The sequence below is a fragment of the Marmota monax genome, unplaced genomic scaffold (genome assembly GCF_021218885.2).
Source record: "Marmota monax isolate L192 unplaced genomic scaffold, Marmota_monax_Labrador192_F-V1.1 WCK01_AAM20220418_F8-fsc00044, whole genome shotgun sequence".
Lineage (NCBI taxonomy): Eukaryota > Metazoa > Chordata > Mammalia > Rodentia > Sciuridae > Marmota > Marmota monax.
In genome coordinates this window covers 12,137,244-12,157,715 of record NW_026695198.1, presented here as the reverse complement: position 1 = coordinate 12,157,715, position 20,472 = coordinate 12,137,244, and the positions used below count along the sequence as shown (strand labels likewise).

General features: G+C 37.9%; 1 protein-coding gene across 10 annotated transcripts in view; it reads right to left on the bottom strand.

Annotated features, from left to right (window-relative positions):
• The window catches only part of Fam110b (family with sequence similarity 110 member B), a 183,640-nt gene that overhangs the window by 67,647 nt on the left and 95,521 nt on the right, over nucleotides 1-20,472 (bottom strand). For 3 of the 10 annotated variants that reach the window (XR_006848267.2, XM_046428553.2, XM_058574015.1), the window contains one exon: nucleotides 2,555-2,634. The exons of the other annotated variants lie outside the window; for them this stretch is intronic. The gene's annotated coding sequence lies outside the window, so the exon portion shown is untranslated. The remainder of the gene's footprint in view (nucleotides 1-2,554; nucleotides 2,635-20,472) is intronic. 10 annotated transcript variants of the gene reach the window in all.

The following is a 20,472-nucleotide window of genomic DNA, read 5'->3' as shown; positions in this document are numbered from 1 at the left end:
CCAACTTCACCTAGTGGTTTGGCCTCTCACCTCCATGCCAGCAAACATGGCAGTATCCCCTTAACTGTGGTCAACAGCAGTCTGAAACTGTTAAGTGAAAAACTTCAGAAATAAACAACTCCTACGTTTTAAGTGACTTTTATTACAGTATAATTTTATAATTCTTCTATTTTAATATTAGTTACAGATGCCTTATAGTCTTCTAACTATTCTATTTTAATACTAGCTACGGTTATCTTTTACTGTGCCTTATTTATAAATTAAACTTTATCATAGGTATGTATGTAGAAGAAAAGACACCTTATGTATAGGGTTTGCTACTATCCAGGGGTTCAGATGTCTAGTGTGGTTCTTGGAATATATCCTCTGTGCATAAGAGGTGACTACTATATATCGAAGGCCCCCCACAACCTATTCAGGTAACTAAGAAGCAAATCTCATTTGGGTGGTTAAGTCCAGCGTTGGGCCATGCCCAGGGTTCCAAAGAGATGAGTAGCATTATCAAGAACAGAAAGCTCTGTGAGGCTGGCTAGGGTGATGGAGGCCACAAGATTGGAATGAACACACTTGAGAATGCTGATACACATTTTTGCGTGTTATATCGAACTATAGCTTTCACAGAATTCTGAGAATTTATGGAAATAACTAATTTGTTACTGTCGCATTACCATTATAAATGACTATCCAGTATAAAGCAAACAGACTTATAGTATTATACAAGTAATTATCTCAGATTAATACTATCTCTTCCTGGGACACAGGGTACAGTAATAAATGGAATCTATCAGAACTGTTGCTTCCATCTCACATCACAGAAAAATATTAGAAAATACAGTCTACCTGTACAAATACTGGCCTTTTTGTTATTAGTGGGTCTTTCTCTTCTTAAGGGCCAGAGCATGCTCATTAAAGTCCCAGAGGTCAGGCTAGATCAAACATGTTAAATGTGCAGATGATAACCAACAGCAGGACAGTTTTGAGGACTTTAAAACGCAGAACACCAAAGAAAAGGGATTAGAGGCTATCAGCAAGTCTGTGGCTTTCTGAACCTCACGTGACAATGAGGAGTCACTTACCCTCTCCTTTGCTTTTACACTGTTCCTCTGTTTTATGAAGTATTTGTTAGGACCTGAATCTAAAGCAATTACAGATATGAAAACCCACGGAATACCACTAAAGATCCATGGCCGGTAGGTACTTATTAATGAAACACTCCCAAACAGGTTTTTTCTTTTGCTATGGTCTGAAAGTGTTCCCCTAAAATTCACAGGTTAAGACCCCATCACCAAAGGAATGGTACTCAGAAATGAAACCTTTGGAAGGTGATTAGATCATGAGGGCAGCACTAGTCTCTCATGAATGAGACTAGTGCTCTTATAAGAAGCTGAACAAAACAGAGTTCTTCTCCCACATTGTGAGGAGATAGTAAAAATATGTCTATGAATCAAGCAGTGGGCTTTTACTAGATGCCAAACATGCTGGCATCTTGGATGTTCAACTTCCCAGCCTCCAGCACTGTGAGAAATAAACTGCTGTTGTTGAAGCTACTCAAGACTATGGTATTTTTGTTATAGCAGCTCAACGGGACTAAGACATTAATTCTGTAGAAGACTTTTTTTAAAGATCCATCAAAATCATGAAGACAGATATTATTTCACTTGGCATTGCTGTTAGGGACATATTACTGGAAATTGCTCACAGGTTTAATGGCAACCAGCTTTCATCTGAAATAGGACAGAATCAGGTTGGGGCATGAGAACAGGTTAGGGTTTCAAACTCACTAGGAAAACCCAGGGGCCTGGCCCAGTGGACCAACAGCACCATTCCACATTCTGAAAAAGTTACATCACCACCCAGGTGAGTTTAGCTGCAAATAGGGGTTTTTATTAATGCTATTCAGAAATGCTGAAGATACAGATTGTGATAATTCAGACATTGGAAGTTTCACTTTATACAAGCTGATATTCACAATTCCCCCCCCCCCCAAATGAGTTAGAATGTACTTGTAAAAACTAGTAAGCTGTTTATGTGAAGATACTAATTTTAAACTCTGATATTGTTATAATTTTAAATTGTTCTAAGAACTCAAACAAGATTATATTTTTTAACCAATGGTGTTTGGTTTGAAGTATAACTAAGCCTAACTATGAATATCCCCAAGTGAGTTTACTACACTTGTGTCTTTTAAATGAGCCACACAAAGTGCATGGCATAATGCCAGTCACAGACCAGCTGTGGGGTGAATGGGTGAAAGAACCCAGCGCTTCCTCATCAATTGCTTCCCCCTCAGTTGCTTCCTGTTGTGAGAGAGTGAGGGGCTGGGCACACATTTGGGAGACCCCAAAAAGAGAAACCTATGTAATTTCACTCACTTATTGTTTATTTAAAGACTGAAACAGTTGAAATCAGTATTTCTGGTGGAATCTTTATAAAAAGTAGTTAACATATATTTTTTTAATTTTTTTTATTATTAGTTGTTCAAAACATTACAAAGCTCTTGACATATCATATTTCATACATTTGATTCAAGCGGATTATGAACTCCCATTTTTACCTGGTATACATATTGCAGATTCACATCGGTTAAAAGTAGTTAATATATGGCCAGTCCTCAGTATCTGTGGGTTCAACGAACTGCAGATAGAAAATATTTGAAAACTGCATCTGTATTGAACATGTACTGACTTTTTTCTTGTTATTATTCTCTAAGCAATAGAGTTAAAAACAACTATTTCCACAGCACTCACACTGTGTTAGGTATGAGAAGAAATCTAGAGATGACTTATCAAGGATAAAGTATATAGACTATACAGGAGGATGTGTGTAAATAACATAAAAATAATCTGACAATTCATTTAAGGGATTGAGCACCCACAGATTTTTATCCAACCGAGGACCAATTCCCTTAAAGGTGGTTTCATGTCTCTAATTATTGATAATTTGTGACTATTAATCACTACATTAAACATGAACATTTTCGATGTCTACTTTCTAGATTTCTGGTGCGCCATATGGAATCAGGGTGTTTCTAGAAAAGCAGAGTTCTAAAATAAAACCTAGAGGGTTTTAGCTTGTCTTACTATAATCTGCAATCTATTCTCCTATAGCACCGCTTATGGCTACTCACATTAGTGGGTAATGACACGTCTGTTTACCCGTGTAACGGGTTTGGCACAATTCAACATTGTTGTTCAAATAACAAGTTATATGCCTAATATATAATTGACTTTCTGTAGAAATTTTCTCCAAAAAAAAAAAAAAAAGTGGTTTCTTTCACGTAATTTTTTGCCCCTGTGGTTCTGCATTTGAAAGAAAAAAAGAAGAGCAAAACTTGGGCCACCAAGACAATTGAAGTCAAAGTGGGTTTTTGTTTTGTTTTGTTGTACTGGGGATTGAACCCAGGGTCTCCTGCATACCAGACAAATGATCATATCAAGTTTTAAAATGAGTTTTCCAGAATAAAAAGAATCCTTAGTTAAGGCTCTAAATCTCAGACTGGAAGAATATGTATTTAATTTTTTTTCTTTTGCACAGTACAGTGAATATAGCAAATATTAAAATATCTTGTATATTCAAAAATTGATAATAACTGTAAATTTCAAATGATCTCACCACAAATAGCCCTTCAAGTACCTGATGTAATGGGTATGTTAACTTGATTTAATTATTCACAATGTATTAATAAATCACAACATTACTTTGTGTCCCATAAGTTTATACAATTATAAATTGTCAATTTACAACAAAACAAAGAAGTAGGAAAAAGAAAACTAGCTAAAATATCCTTGAAATATTTTACTTAAAACCAAATTAAATTTTCATCATACATAAATCAGTGTAACACTGCTTAATATTTTCAGCTATAATCCTACCACATATACCATCTGAGCCATTTAAATCTGTCATCGATTCTCTGAAGAAGAAATTTAAATTTTAATCATCCCAACTGGTTTCCTCTTTCTCTCTACAATTTAAAATGCATAATAATGCCATAAAGTAAGTTCTTCTCTGTATAAACATTGATTTCTTTCCTCCCTTTTCTAATCATAGCATTTATTAATACTTCTGGGTTTGGGGCAAGTTAGACTGGTAAATATATTCTTCCCCATACCCCTTCCCTGCCAAAACAAATGAATACGATAATAGAATCATCTACCTTGGAGGGTTTCTTATATAAATAATTTTGAACAGTCTAAATACTTTTTAAAAAGACACTAAAATGAGACAGCAGATTGAATTCCCATTAGCTCCAAAATCACAGATGACTCCTTTGGAATGGAAACTTCTCTTTGTGGGGCTCTATGCTCAATTTTTTAGGGAATTCTGTCTGCTATGTTGTTTTATAGATTCTAATGGGACAGAGGGAACCATCACAGGAAACAGAGGGCATGATGTTCCAAATTTTCCATTTGGCCCTATCCTGAGTCACTCACTGCAGCTTCTGAAAATGCAGAGTGAGCACTGAGGGTGTAGCTCAGTGGCAGAGGCTTGTGTAGCACGTGCCAGACCCTGGGTTTCATCCCCAGAACCGTGCAAAAGAAAAAACAGAAAAGCAAACTGAGTAGGTCATAGTCAACTGTCCTCTCCAGGCCTGACTCATTCCCTTAATGAATCAGTTGTACCGAAAAGCACGTTAGTAGCCCAACAGTGAGCAGTGTGTTATTTAGTCTAAGGGTCAAAAACCACAGGAGGCAATGGTTTTGGCGATGTTGCAACCTTCTGCGTTTCTGATAGCACTGGGAATGCCCGCTGGCCCTTTGGGTTCCCCATGGGTGTCCCAGGCACTTGGCCACTGCACAGAATCCCTGACCTCATTTCCCTGTCCATCTTCCTCCAATTGTGGCAATGGAGCACAGCAACCAGCCACTTCAAATGCCAACAAGCCCTCCTTCCCAAATTGCCTTGGCACACGGCCTGGTATAGAACTAGAAAGGTACCTGTGTGGGACTAACACTGTTGAAATTGAAATTGTCATATTTCAGTGACATTATTAGAAATAGGTACTGTGCTTTTCTCTAAGAAAGGCCACTAAGTAAATTAAGCCCTGGGGTCTTTTATGAGTCCTATTTACAAAGACTCTCACGATGGTCAAATTTGTATGGCAAAAAATTATTACTGCAAGTATTACGTTAAATTTGCCAAATTGGATTTTAGTCTGTCTTGCTGCCTCTTTCTTCCTCTGAAGCTACTTGGTAACCGTTCCAAACTTTGATTCACTCACTCATTTGGTCCTCCCATAAACACTTATTTATGGAACAAGGGCTATAGAACAAGCCTGAGGCCAGATGTTTGGGTCAGGGTGGAAGGGAAGAGATAAGTCACAGAGGATTTCACAGTCTGGTGGGGAAGGTAAAATAAAGCAGGCAGACGAAAATAAAGCAATATGTGATATGCTATAAAAGAGGTAAATGAGAAAAAGGGTTTCCATACAGATTCTACTACTTGCTACTAGCTACATGCTGAGCATGTAATTGTTTCCTCTCCTCTTAAAATCTGCAATAGGGTTGAACAGCCTTGTTGGTTGAGCTGACGTCTTTCTTGCAAGTGACTTGTGCACAGTGGGCACCCCAAAAAGAGAAGGTAGTAAGGGTGAATTACTTCTCAAACCTAGGTAAAGAAATAATAAAGTTCCTGGGAAGGGTGGGAGAGACAACTGTGGCTCACTAAATAGTGAAGTGGGAGAAGGCATAGGCACTCTGGGCAGATGGAGTCGTCGGAGTGAAGCTGGGACCCATAAAAAGCCAGACCCAGAAGGGTGGGGATCATCGCTGTTGGATGAGGTGAGAAGAGCTGGAGCTACAGCCACAGGCCTATAGTAGAGTGCACCCTGTTCCTGGAATCATCTAGAGCTCCATGTTTTCTGGCAAGTGGAGGCGCTTGGAACAGAGGATGCCAGGCCAGGAAACCCGCAGCGGACTGCTCTATGACTCTGGGGCAGAAGCAGCAAGATTCTAAGACTCCCATTGCCCTGAATATGCCAAAAAATTCCACATGGGATTCAAGCCAGAGCCTGGGTTCCATGTGCCTCTTTAGGTCAGGACTGAGGTTAAAGCCTGTCAGGAAGTGACATCAGCTGTCCTTCTGGGCACCTACAACCCTTCTGAAGGTCTGTCCAGGACGGTGCTGGTTCAGCTCCTAGCTCGCCTGTTTTTCCTGTTCCTAAAACTGACCTTGATTGTAGAAGGAAGTTAACAATCTGAATCTGAGAATTAGCAAAGAAGCTTCAAAAGTCCACAATCCTGACTCCTTTCTTCACTCTCACTTGCATTTTCCTGCTGCTCACTCATCCCTCACAGTAATCTTCCTCCCAGATGCAGACCAACATATTTTGAAATAAGAACTTTGAGGGTTTTTTCATTTGGAGGCAATAAAGATGATGAATATGATAAAACATGTTATATGAACAAATATATACAACTTCATGTAGACAAAGAATAAAGTCAACTACTTGCCTTACTCCATGTCAGCTTAGGAAATTACTTCAATAAAGTTGGGAAAAACAGTGCAGAATCCAAGTTCCCACTCTCAGATTTACTCTGAGCTATGTTTAAATCAGATGCATTCCCTGAATGTGATTAAATCAATCTTTAAAAGCACAAACACTGCCTCAAACAAGGCTTCTCATTACTGTATGTAACCAAGCATGTTGTTGTATGAGGCCCCTCAGAGCACAGCATAAAGATGTGGTATCCACTTTGGGCTTGCTGGGGGGCTCCGAGACCAGTCTCCCAGACACCAGTCTCTCAAACTATAAACAAGTCTCCTTTCTCTTACACAGACCATGGTACAGGATCTGATGCATTAAAAATAATCCAGAGGCTCTTTGCATTATTCATTATACTAATGTCTTTCAAAACCAACAAACTCTGAGGTTTTAAATTATAGGTATGCATTATAAGGCTGAATGATACAAGTTTTAATTATTTTAGAATTTTTAAAAATCAAAACTTTCTGCATGCATGTTACAAAATACACCATGAACCCCACAACTTGTTTACTTAAACCAGGAAGGGAAATTACATTTCTCACTCCCCCAAGAGAGTAAAACTGTCAGTAATATTTGCTCTGGATAATGCAATAATTTGGCTGTTTGCCTACTAGGCATACTAGTGGAATCTTGGTTTTAAAATGAGAAGAGCAAAATAAGCTTTTGCATTATAACAATATTCCACTAAAGGGTACCACCAAAATGAGTCTCTGAATACATAATTGGGGCATATTTGAAAATTAAAAGTAACAAATATTAGAAGATCGAAGAAATCCTATAAGCAAACTTTTATCAATGATTACAATCAGCCTTTCTTATCTGTAGGCTCTATATCCATGGGTCCAACCCTGTGTGGATCAAAAATGCTGGGAAAAAATAGTGTCTGTATTGAACAGGTACACATTCCCCACCAGCCCCAGGTCAATAGTCCCTCAACAATACACATAACAACTATTTACACAGCATTTGCATTATATTAGGTATTCTAAGTGATCTAGATTTAAAGTATATAGGAGAATATGTGTAGGTTATATACAAATACAATGCCATTTCATATTGAGAACTGGAGCATCAGAGGATTTGGGTGTTCAAGGGAGTCCTGGCACCAATCATGCACAGATACCAATGGGGAATTGTTTGAAAATACAAATAATATTAAAGAGAATGTGTGAATTAATTTTTCAGTAATGCAAAATCCAAATAGCAACAGGATATGACTATTTTTCACTTTAGATAATCCCTATTTTGCAAGGTTATGACTATAAAAATAACTGTATAAACTAAAGCTATGTAATAGTAAAACTTATAATTGTTCGGCAACCTTGAAAAATTTCTGTCAAAACTTTAAAACTCTGTCCAGGTGTGATGGCACACACCTGTAATCCCAGCTCCTTGGGAGACTGAGAAAGGAAGATTCTGAATTCAAAGCTAGGCTCAGCTACTCAGCAAGGCCCTAAGCAACTCAGTGAGACCCTGTCTCTAAATAAAATATAAAAAAGGGCTGGGGATGTGGCTTAATGGTTAAGTGCCCCAGGTTCAATTCCCAGAACCAAACAAACAAACAAACAAACAACAACAAAAAAACAACAAAAACAATCCTCAGCTTGCATACACACAGAACCTTTAAAATTTTGAATTGACAGAATAAGCACTAAATACTATCATTTTGTAAAAACTATCAAAAGTAGCCTAAATGGTGCTTGTCTTCTTCCATCATAAAGCATAAATACAGGGTATCATTTTTGTACTTGACCAACTGTCCTTTCAAAGTCTGTATTAACATTCATTTAGTTTTTTACTTTCAATGTCATGAATATCTGACTCTGAGGGTTCCTTTAATGTGAAGTCTGTGGATGGTATCACTTATATCTTCATCTTTGTTGTCAAAGTCACATTCCTTAGTAAATCTACCTTCGTTAAGTTTTTTCCACATGTCGAGAGTTTCTAGAAACAAGATCTAGAACCCTGACAGTGTCAACATGCCCAGAGTCTGCTAAAAAAGTATCCATGTTTGTAACAATTCATGAGTTAGCGCTGTGAGAACATTAGGTAAAATAACTACACTCCTTCCTGAAGTGTGTGAACCGAATGATGAGAACAGATCCATCACTGACAGACTTGGAAAGAAGTGCCGTGATCAGCCATTGATCAGTTGAGCGCCTGTTCTTTATGTACTGATTTGTGGAATGAAGACCTAACCAGGAGGTTTATACCTTGTGCAATTACAGTTTTATGATGGTAACTGTAATCTGAACTGTGGTGTTGGGGAACTGATTTGATGGAACTAAAGCATGGTCATGGAAATTCATGCAGATTGGAAGCATGAAAAGCAAAGTAATGAGTAGGTGGAATTCAACTCCACTAGACATTTCTAAGTCAATGGGCTACAACAGAATATTTTGATTGTGCAGGCAATAATAACTAAATTTCCAAGCTAGGCATAAAAATGTTCTGAGTTGGAAAAGGCATCTGAACACAGAAACATGAAAAAAAATTCTGAAAAATAATTCATCCATCCATTTAAATGCAGTAAAAAATGGGCAAACAAAACTATAGCAGACACTACATTTTTTATATCCATTGTCTCAGTTGAGACACAAAACCATGAGGAAACTGAGGTGTAAGTCAATCAGCTTTCTTGCCAAGATCATCCATCTCATCAATAAGCAGTAGAGCCATTAAGGAACCCAGGGGCATTGGCTCCAGATCTTGTTCCCCAACTTAGGTAATAGGGAGCCCAGAGCAATTTCAGGAAAATAACAAAAGTCATATAAACTACCAAGTCCACAATACAAAAAAGCAATACCTCCAAAGACACCTAGTGCACTTTCTGGGAACAACTCCTGGTCTGAGCACTTAAAGGTTACCCATCTAAGCTCTCACCTCTTAGAACAGGCAATGGAAAAGACTTTTTTTTTTCTGTAAGAACTGCTGGTATAGAACTCCACCACTTATTATGTGTTAATAATATGATATGAATGATACAAAGATCAACTAAAATTCAATCTGTATTCCCAGAAGACAAGCTTTTGTTTTTCTCCATTGATAGTGTTTTGTTGTTGTTTTGTTCGTTTTGTTTTGGTTTTTTTGTTTTTGTTTTAGCCAGGCATAGTGGAGCACACTTACAATCTTAGTTACTTGGGAGATGGAGTCAGGAGAATCACAAATTCAAGGGCAGCCTGGGCAACTTAGCAAGATTCTGTGTCAAAATAAAAAAAATAAAAAGGGATGGGATGTAGCTCAGTGGTAGAGCATCCCTAGGTTTAATCCCCAAGGCTGCCAAAAAATAAATAAAACAAATTAAAAAAGAAGGATGGTTTCTATCCTTTAAGAAACAACTAAGCCATGTCATCTGAGAATCTTTTCAAAATATTATTTTAAACAATGCAATTTTACTCTGATTGCTTATATCTGCATATAAATAAACACAATTTCAAATATTTAAATAATATTATGGGCAAAAGAGTATGATGACTTTTTGAAAATACCTATCACATAAAAACAATTATTAGTAGAAAACTGTAGAAAGCAATTATTTCAAAGTAGTTAAAATACTGACTTATAACATAGAAGATTCCAAGCAGTTCACTTTACTTTATTTAAAAAATCTACAACAACATTCTTTGATCCAGTTCCATTCTACACCCCAGTCTTTCTCTTTGTTATCCTCAGGTACCAAAAGGGTAAGGAAGAAAATGGTTCATATGGAAAAAGACATTTATATTTCATTTTTTATTTGTAGTTTTACTTGAAGATTTTCTACTTAGTTTTGGAATCTTGCATACTCTCAGGTGCTCTGCAGCTCTCTTCATTAGACTTCTTTAAAACCAAGGGCATATCAGATTGTAGATTTTGGAGAACAAGAGTGTCCCTTCCTACCTTGATTTCATCTCACACTACACCAAGAAACACCTTATCCAATCAATTTGTATCTTAAATTAGCAGGTAAACCTTGAAAGGCTAATGCCACAAGAAAATCAAAGAATGAAATCGAGAAGCAAAAGCTAAAGTTCTGGATGGGGCTGGGGGTATGGCTCAGTGGTAGAGAGCTTGCCCAGCATTAGAGAGACCTGGGTTCCAGTCCAATGCAAAAAAAGACAAGTGCTCTTCCTCATTTTTCATTCACTCACTTAACAAACACACATGGAGGAATCTCATGGCAGTCAGAAACGAGTCAAAGAATAAGACAGCTCCAGCTTCTCTCAGACCGTGCTCTAGCCGGGCAAGGCAGCCAGACAATTGCTTTACACCACAATGAACGATGTGTTAGATTCAGGGAGAGAGTACTGAAGAATTTCAAGGAAAGGCACAAAACCAACAATGTGAGGCTGGGAGAGGTGGGACAAAATAAAACTGTCTAAAAGTGGTGATACCACAGCTGGACTTGGAAGGACACGAAGTTTCCTTGAACCCTTACAGTCAGTCACCTTCACATACAGCCTATGGACTGCTAGGTGTGAAAATAGTTTGTGCTGAAAATGTAGAACTATTAGGACTTATTTTTGTACCTTTGCATTTCCTGGAAGGGATTAAAGTTTACTATCTAGGAATTTATTATCAAGATTGGTGTCTGCGGAAGAACACGGATGTTTGCCTATTAAAATCATGCAATTCTCTCTATATTACATTCACTGAGCTCACTGCAGAAGCCTATCTGTACTGTATATTTATTGCAGTAAATGCAATTAGCTTGATAGTAATAGTAATGCTGGTCCAAATAAAAGTCCCTTCCTGTTAGGAAGCATACCATCAAATCAATGGTAGTTTTTCATATATACATATATATTTATATGTATATGCACAATACACACGTACACATAATATGTTTGTATATTTGTACATACACACACATTTTGCTGTACTGGGGAACTGAACCCAGGGGTGGTGCTTTCTCACTAAGCTACATCCCCAGTTCTTTCTATTTTAAGACATGCTTTGGTTTTTATTTTTCGTACTGCGGATTGAACCCAGGAGTTTTTAACCACTGAGCCACATCCCCAGCCCCCCTTTTTTAAAGAAATATTTTATTAGAAACAGAATCTTACTGAGTTGCTTAGTGCCTCGCTTTTGCTGAAGCTGGCTTTGAATTCACAATCCTCCTGCCTCAGACTTCTGAGCTGCTGGTATTATGGGTGTGCACCACCATGCCCTGCTTCAGACATGTTCTTGATACATTGCCAAGATTGGCCTAGAACTTGCAAATCTCCAGCCTCAGTCTCCTCACTTTCTGGGATTATAGGCGTGGACGAGTAGGCCTAGCTTAAAAATATATTCTTAATCTGCTAATACAGATATAATTTGAAGAAAAAGTCAGACTTGAGGAACATGTAATTTTACTGAACATCCAATTACATAAACACAATGGTAAGCCCTCCAGCATTAAAATCAAATTACACAAGAAAGTGGTATGCTATGGATTAGTAATTTCCCAATTTTTGGCTCTCAAACCGAATTGTAAGTCTTCTTTTCCAAGCTCTGTCAATCAGAACTGCTCTTTTTGCAACTGAGGCAGGATGACTCACTCTGAATTCCACTGACGCAGTGGCAAATTTATTTACAGTCTGGGTCTCTTAACAACTTCTCACTGCTTTCATGTAAACACATTCTTGAAAAGTGTTGATGAAGAAGTGTTATGAAATTCAGCACTGTTGTATAAAAGGAAAAGTAAGATGTTGAGGTCTGGGAAAGAACTAAAAGTCCATTCACACTGAAGATTTCCTTTGTTCAAGTAGGGCCTCTGCACTTCTTTCCCACCTTTATTTACTTAGCAGTGCTGCAGATCAAACCCAGGGTCTCACGACTGCTAGGCAAGTGCTCTTAGCACTGAGCTATCCCCCTACTCCTGAGCACCTTTTAAATAGTGGAAATATAAGCTGGCCAATGCTATAGCTCCACTTATTGCTTTCATGTCTCTCTTTGGAAGTAAACAAAGTCTGTGCCTTGAGACTACAACTAAAGACAGTTACTAAAGCCTAATGGCTACAAGCATAGACCTGTAATTTCAAGGAAATAGGTACCGAGAAGTTAAAAAAAAAAGAAAAGGTGAGCCAGGAAATGCCATATGCTATTTTGAATAATGTCTGTCTTTTGAATAATGGCTGTTGACTTCAACCTACCATGATTAAATCACAGTGTAGTAGAGTAGCAAGAAGTTGATTCTTAGAAAATGGAAAATATTATACTCTGGAGGAAATCAGTTTATCAGGATTTGAAAATTGATACAGCTTTAATTAATATATAGTTTGGCTTATTTTGATTAAATAAGCATTATGGTCATCATGTTTATGAAAAAAACAAAGAGTATTTTTTTAATTAAAATGAAATTACCATTTAATGCAAAGGTTAAGAAGATGTTCAAAGATTTCTCTGCCATCTGGAAATAACAACCATTGGCATGAGTTTAAAAACAATTAATTGATTCTTCAAATGAGGTTAAGATAGTATCATTAGACATAAGTGGATGCTCCAACTATGAGAATGATCGGACTTGCTTAGTAGAGCTTGCCATAGAATAAATGCTCAAGACTTTATTTATTAAATGCATCTACAATAATTGTGTTTGATTTGTATTTTGATCCAAACACAACATCTACTTACAAATCACTGAATAGACTTAGAAAACAAGGTTCACTGTGACACAATTTTTAAAATGAAAATGGACCACATAAAACACAGAACCCTCATGAAAGCCACAGACAAGTAATATCTTATGCTACATAAAAGGAAGCACAAAAGAAGAAATAGTATAAAATCCATTAACAGATGAGACTCATGAAAATTACTTTCTTATCTAGGTATGAAAAGTGTGTAGGTGAAAAAGTTAGCATTGTTGAAGGAAAGGAGAAGTAGGATGCTGTGGTCTGGAAGATAACTCAAAGCAGCATTTATATTCTAAAACTTTCAAGTTTTAGATACAGGGGCCAAGAACCTTTTAAGTTTTAGAAACATAAATTGGTAAATACTACAGCCCCAATTACTCTTTAGAGTCTTCAGGTGAGACTAAATGAAGCCTGTGCTCTGGCCACATGCAGAGAATTTGGCTTCTGGAGGAGAGGTACCAAGAGGTCCAAACAATGGTATACCAGGAGATTCTGTCTGCCATTTAGAATCATGGCTGTCTTATAGACTGGTAACATGGACATGCCATGATTAAATTGGAATGTCACAGAGTACCATCAAGAAATTAATCTGAACAACATGAACATTAAATAACAATAAATGCTGCAAATTAATGTAGTGTATGAGAGTACTAAATCTGCCTAGAAGGTACAAGAGAGATCAGAGCTGAATTATGTATTAAGTACCAATACACTGAAGAAACAAACTGACTTTCCCTCAGTTTCAAAGATATATTTAAATACTTCAATTAGTTCGGCATTTAATTTTTTAAACTGTATTAAGTATAATTTTTTAAAAAATTACATTTAAGTATTTCAGTAATAACAATTTATTGCTATTTAACCTTGAATATTTTTGTATATACTCTGAACTGTTATTCCCAGTTTTCAATTAAGAAATTAGGTGGAATAGAGATACTGCATACGAAAGCTACTGTCAGTGGGAAAAAGTGAACAATTATGTCTCCTGTCTGAGCAGGAACGGTAGGCATGAAAAATACAGCGTGACTCCATAAGGATGTTGACATTCAAAGACAAAAATAACATAAGCAGTGAAGTATAGACAAATGAAATTATATTCCCCCAGATTAATCTAATGCCAAGCACAAACTGTGACAGGCAAAAGCAAGCCTCAAGGAGCAGCCACAGAATCTGAGTTTCCTAGCCCTGGTTATTCTGCTCAGGTCAGTATTAATATTAGTAATATGAAATGTCCACCATCCACGTAGGTCAACTTGTAATTTGATATGTATTTTTCAAGGATCATAAGTATTGAAAAGCTAGATATTAATCTTAGGCTTATTTTTATTTCTTTAGAATTAGTATAGAGTTAATACTCTTGGAACTAGCCAGAAGGGTTTAGAAACTAGTAAGTTGTTTCCATGGTAACAGGCTGCTTGGGCATGGAGAGATCATTTCACACATTCCGTATAACCCAGAGACCACACAGGAAGAAGAGATCTCCACATTTCGAGTGTTTAGGGTATCTATGATGATTTGTGGTAGAGCTTTATTTTTATAAGAGTATTGGATGGGGCATTTGGTACTAATGTATAAAAGTTACCTAAGGTTACATTTTTCCCCTGTCATTTAGTCAATGACCACAGAAATGTGAAACATTTCCTGATGGAGACACGGTGGTAACAAGGTCATCCATGGATTTTATTTAATCCATGCTGTGAATCACAGTCAACCTGATCATAAAATTCTGATGATGAATCTTGAGGCAGAGGAAGGGTGAGGCCAAAAGGCTCCACATTGTCAATCCCCTTTGTGTAACTGTGTTGCAGTAAGTGGCTGCCATCCAGCTGGGGATTCTGCAGCCCCAAAGGGAAGGGTGAGTTGTGGTAAATGCTCACATGATGACAAGGAGCCCTTCACTTTTGGGTGAGCGAGATGCTCCTTGCCAGATGGACAGAAATGCAAAGGATGCTTTGAAACATGAAGTGGGGTACTTGGAAATTCTGGAGCGGGGAGTCATCCCTGGGTATGCTGCTTTCAAAGAAATGTTTTCACTCTATTTTGTTTGAAATATAATTCTTGATGGAGAGATGAGTGTGAAAATGCCCTTTTCTTATGGTGCTCGCCTTTTGGAATAGCATTAACATTCACCCTCTAGAGACATTAGCTGGTCAAATAAAGTGCCCGATTAATAGACAGTCCCTTGATGAGGGGGCAAGGGAACAGCCACGCCAACAGTGCATTGCATGTGTCAGGAAAAGGCAGCCCCACAGCATTGGAGGGTGCTGCGGTGTCCTCATTTATACAGAGTGAATTTTGTGAGGATTAAGTGGGAACATCCAGGTAAATGCTTAAAGACAACGAAGCGCATAGCAAGCGCCCAGTAAGTGTTAACTGCTCTATTAATATTGTTAATGTTATTGATATCATTAACACTAAAAATGGGTGTCCTCTACTAGGCCTTGTGGGGAAAAGCTTACAGTCAATCTTCATAAATGAGATAAAAGAGGTGCTGAGAGGATCTCTGGGAAGAGTGTACAGATACAAGCTTATTAGGCTTTATTCAGAATAAAATTAGTTACCTGGAGGTCTGCTACTGAATCTTGATAATGTGTGAGAAGGGCAGAAACCATATTACACGTGTGTGAATGGCACAATTTTCTTAGTGATGCTATAATGGTGATAGTTAGGTTTTTAAAACAAAAATAATTTTGATTGTTTTTCTTCTTCTACTTTTGTGTGTGTGTGTGTGTGTGTGCACACGCGCGCGCGCGCGCTGTGATGGAACTCAGGGCCTCACATATGCTACTGTCCTACCCCAAGCTACACCTTCAGCCCTTGAAATGCTTTCTTCTGAAGAACAACCTTATGATCTAAAAACAAACAGGTGCTATGTAAACTTTTATAGTAAATACTCAGAAGTAAAACATCACCAATGCCTCTACATTATAACAATTTCTCAAAATCTTGTATCATATCATTATAAAATTAGGATATTTACAGACTCCCTCTGTCCCTTCAGGGAGTATCTTCAATTGCCATAATGATTTTGATCCTTATTTTGGTCTTAATCCATTTATCATACTGAATCAAATAATCACATAGTAAAATATGGCTGTTAATAGAAGAAAAGAGTGGCAAGGGAAAGCACTTTGAGTAGTAGAAGGTAAGGACTTTGAGCTCATATTCTATTACAGCTTTTTGTGCCAAAGCAAAACCCTAAGAATGCACTTACAAGTAAATTAGGCCACAAAATTAAATTGGTGAGGATGAGGACACCCTGCTTTAAGGACTACACTGAGGACAGCAGCAACCAAATTCAAAACATTAAACACCTACATATAGACACCCAAAGCAAAACATTGATAGCTCCAATTTTCTCGGAACTGCAGAAATTATAGCTTAGCCACAGATGACCTCAGGTGACAAAATACTTTATGATCCTCATACACTAACCTTCTTGGCTTCGTGTGGATGATGCAAAGAAGGTGAGAGTGATAGGCAGAATTAAGACCCCACAGTTGATGTGAAACAAAACCACTCACCTGTGAAGGTTTTTATTTTAGCTTCTCCTGTCCTTTGTTGGACTATTTGATTGCCGTCCTAAAACTTCAAAGCTTTACTGCAGAGTTTTTACCGCTGCTAAAGGAATATTCATGGCACTAGTCTCTTATCCTGTCAAAGGCAGTATTTATGTACATGAGAAATAAAACTGTTGTAACAAGTGAAAATGCCACAGATTTACAAGGGATCCCATTTATGAGGCAGCCAGTCGATATGCATGGGATTCACCTTGTAAACTCTTTGATCAAAATGCTAGTATTAGAAATAAAAAGTCCGTCCTTGATGGGTTTGGGACAAAAATATCACTTCATTTCCATCCTGCTTCTCTCACACGAAGAATTCTTCTGACGTGAGAATAAAGGCATAACTCTGAGGCAGTGTTCAGATTCCTGATAACTCCCACCCCAATTCTAGTGTGCCCCATCAATCGAGAATCATGAATCTTTCTGAAGGTTGGGAATGAGGGGAATATAATCTGGTTTATTATAGGAAGTGTTCGTATTAATAGCATCCCATAAAAAGAAACATAAACCATCTCTGTACTCCATCTCTTCCAAGAATGAAGAGAACACAGACAAGGCAGTACAGAAAGAAAGAAGAATTCAGAATTTATCTAGGGAAGATGGAGAATCCTGTCTAGAAATGCAATTTTATGGCAGGAATTCTAAACTAGATATATGACTTTAAATATCACTTGAAACTGGGAATTCATCCAATCAATAAAACGATGTAGACAACTAGGGAGGGACTGGGAAAGAGTCTTTGTTTTATACAGACTCAATGGATATACACATGCATGTAATAAAGTGAGATTTAATGGAGAAACTGAAGTTATGATTCACCTTTAAAATTAACTGTGAAATATCTATAATCGTAGTGTATTAGAACAGGTGTAAAAGTAAGTAAATTTTGATGTTCTGGGCATTACTTAAAATACATATCATAATAATAAAATTTATTTTTTGACTTAATTCCATTCTATTAAATTTATTGGGCCTCTCCTAAGCTAGTCAAGGGAACTAGGCTAGGTATTAAGAAGTTTTATGTCGGGCAAGGTGATACACACCTGTAATCCCAGCAACTTGGGGGGTTGAAGAAGGAGGATGGAAAGTTCGAGGGCAGACTCAGCAATTAAGAGAGGCCCTAAGCAACTTAATGAGACACTGTGTGGAAGCGAACAGAAAGTTTTATTTCTAAGAGAGTTGCCTGGCCTCAACCAACTGTTATATTTTTGGAAAGCTGCAAATTAATTTTGAAGCCACATCATATTTCCTCATTGACAATATGCTCATGTTATATTAGTTTCATTGATTTTTGAAACTGGCACTGCCCCTAAAGACTAGAGCATAGAATATGATAAGAACTTGATTTTCAAAGTCTTTTTTTTAGCTGTATACACAGGTGGAGGGTCATTCTGGATAAAGAAGAGCCTCAAATCTCAATCCCTGTCAACTGTGAGACCCCTACTATTTCAGAGTTTGAAAATCTCTGATGCGGTTTAATTTATTTATTATACTTCAGAGCCAATGAGATGCTGGTCCCAAGAGATGTCTTGTTTTGGAGCTGTGATGTAGGAGAAGGGGAACCAGTCAGAAGCCTGGCTTTTCCAGTTATGACCCATGCAACTTTGAGAAGTCACTTTTCTTAGGCTACTATTATCTTATCCTTTTTGCTCAGAGAAATCCAGTAAAGCTAATCTGCTTATAGAATATGTTCTTTCAAGAAGCAAATTAAACAGAAAGACACTGTTTCCCTCCAAAATCTGTTACCTGAAACCGTCATGCATGCTTTGGCAGGAGGACCTATCTTCAGGCAGACAAGGTAAGCTCGAATCTTGACTCTTGCCTCATGATCACTTGTTACATCCCAACAACTACCTGTTGTGAGCATGAAGGGAGATGATGCCCGTGGAGGAGGGCTGTCTAGCATGATGACCCCTGGGAAGCTTCCGGTGAAGCTCCACAATCTTCTACGTGTGCAACACCTTGTAAGTCATTACTCTATGGAGCTGATAGTTGATGAACATTCTACTGTCTTTTCAGGGAAAATCACCAAGTGTCATTGATAAGTCAAGAGACTGGAAACCAAAGGTGGCAGTTTGTAAAGTACTTTACATATTTCAGCAAATTTAGAAAAAAAAAAAAGTAGCACTTTCAGTGGAACATCCTAGGAATCACAGTGGTCCTACTTATGTACGGGCCAAGTGCCAATAAAGAGGTGACTTATTAGTTTGAGGCACAAGATCACTTCAGATAACACTTCAAAGCCAGGTTTCAATAGCCTTAAAAATAAGATACTGATAAGATGCAAATGTCTAGTAATCATAAAAATGCTCTGAAACACAGCTGTTGTTTAAAATTAATAAGACACATTGCAAACATGTATAATGTCAAGTGTCATTATGAAGGTACAATGACAAACCCTAAAATGCCATTGATTGGACATAAAATGTTTTCAAGTGATCTCTTAATTTCCTGCTTCTTAATGAGTGATTTACAGTGACACAATCATACGGTTTTTCTTTATCGTACTTAGCATCTCTTAATCAAATGCTTAGTAACCAAAGACTCCTAAAAATAATGGCTCCAAATGAAGCAGTCTGCTTTGGCCTAACACTCCTGCAAACTGCCTTAGAGGGGCTGAAGCTTTGGTTAAGAAAGCAACCACTGCACACAGATGAGGAACATCCTAGAGTGGGCGATGCTCTGTGTGCCATCGGCCAGTGCCCAAGGACTGCAGCAGGGATGAGCTGCACACAAAAGTAGAGTGCAGCACCTTATATAACAGGGACATGGCCTGCGGAAGCTTCAAGGTAGGAAAAAAACAGACATCTGCAGGGGGAGACATGAACACAGCCTCAAAATGCTTGGTAAATAAGTGTACCAGATATATTCTGAAAGGATTCCTTATAGAAATGAACGTGCAGCTTCTTTAGGCCTGAGTTCTACACGTGCATTTTTGGGGTTCCCACACCATGGTCAATTCAATCTATAAGCATTTTCAGTCTCTCAAGATTCTCCCACTGATTAAACAGAGGGTTGTCACTCCCCGACAAAAGAGTTACTTTTTTCTTTTCCTCTTAAAAACCTGGCATGAAATGTTGAACTACAAATGAAACTAGCATGCCTGTAATCCCAATGACGTGGGAGGTTGAGGCAGGAGAATCACAAGTTCGAGGCTAGCCTGGCAAATTTAATGAGACCCTATCTTAAAAAAAAAAATAGAATGGGCTCAGGGGTAAAGTGTCCCTGTATTCAATGTCCAATGTCAGAAAACATAAAAGAGAGAGAGAGAGAGAGAGAGAGAGAGAGAGAGAGAGAATGCAGCTCTGTCTTTTCCTCCTATTTTTCTGTTGGCGACTAGTTCTTTTGTTTGTATCCATTTACTGTTTTTTTTGTAATTCTGGGGGTTAAACCCAGCGGCTCATTCATGCACACTGTGCAAGCACTGTACCCCTGAGCCAGAATTCCATCATGCTACTAGGTATCCTAATCTCTCTTTGACCTCCAGTGCACTCAGCATTGGAGAATAATTCCTCATGGGATGTGGACTGGTTTAACACACATACAACTGGAAGCCCAGGTGAGGAAGGCCAGCACTCCACATTCTTTACTGGCTGTGGTGCCTCCCTCAAAATTGCAAAATGAAGGTGATGGGACCAATCACAAATAATAGTGTCTTTGAATGTTGAGAACTTTGAGTCCTTAGAGGACAATCAATTGGAGCTAAAAACAACACAACTGTATGTGAGTTCTGCAAACAAAACCACATTTTAAATCTTGAGGAGATTGGATTCGAGGAAACCTACTACCCTACCCCACCCCAGTGCTGGGGACCAAACCT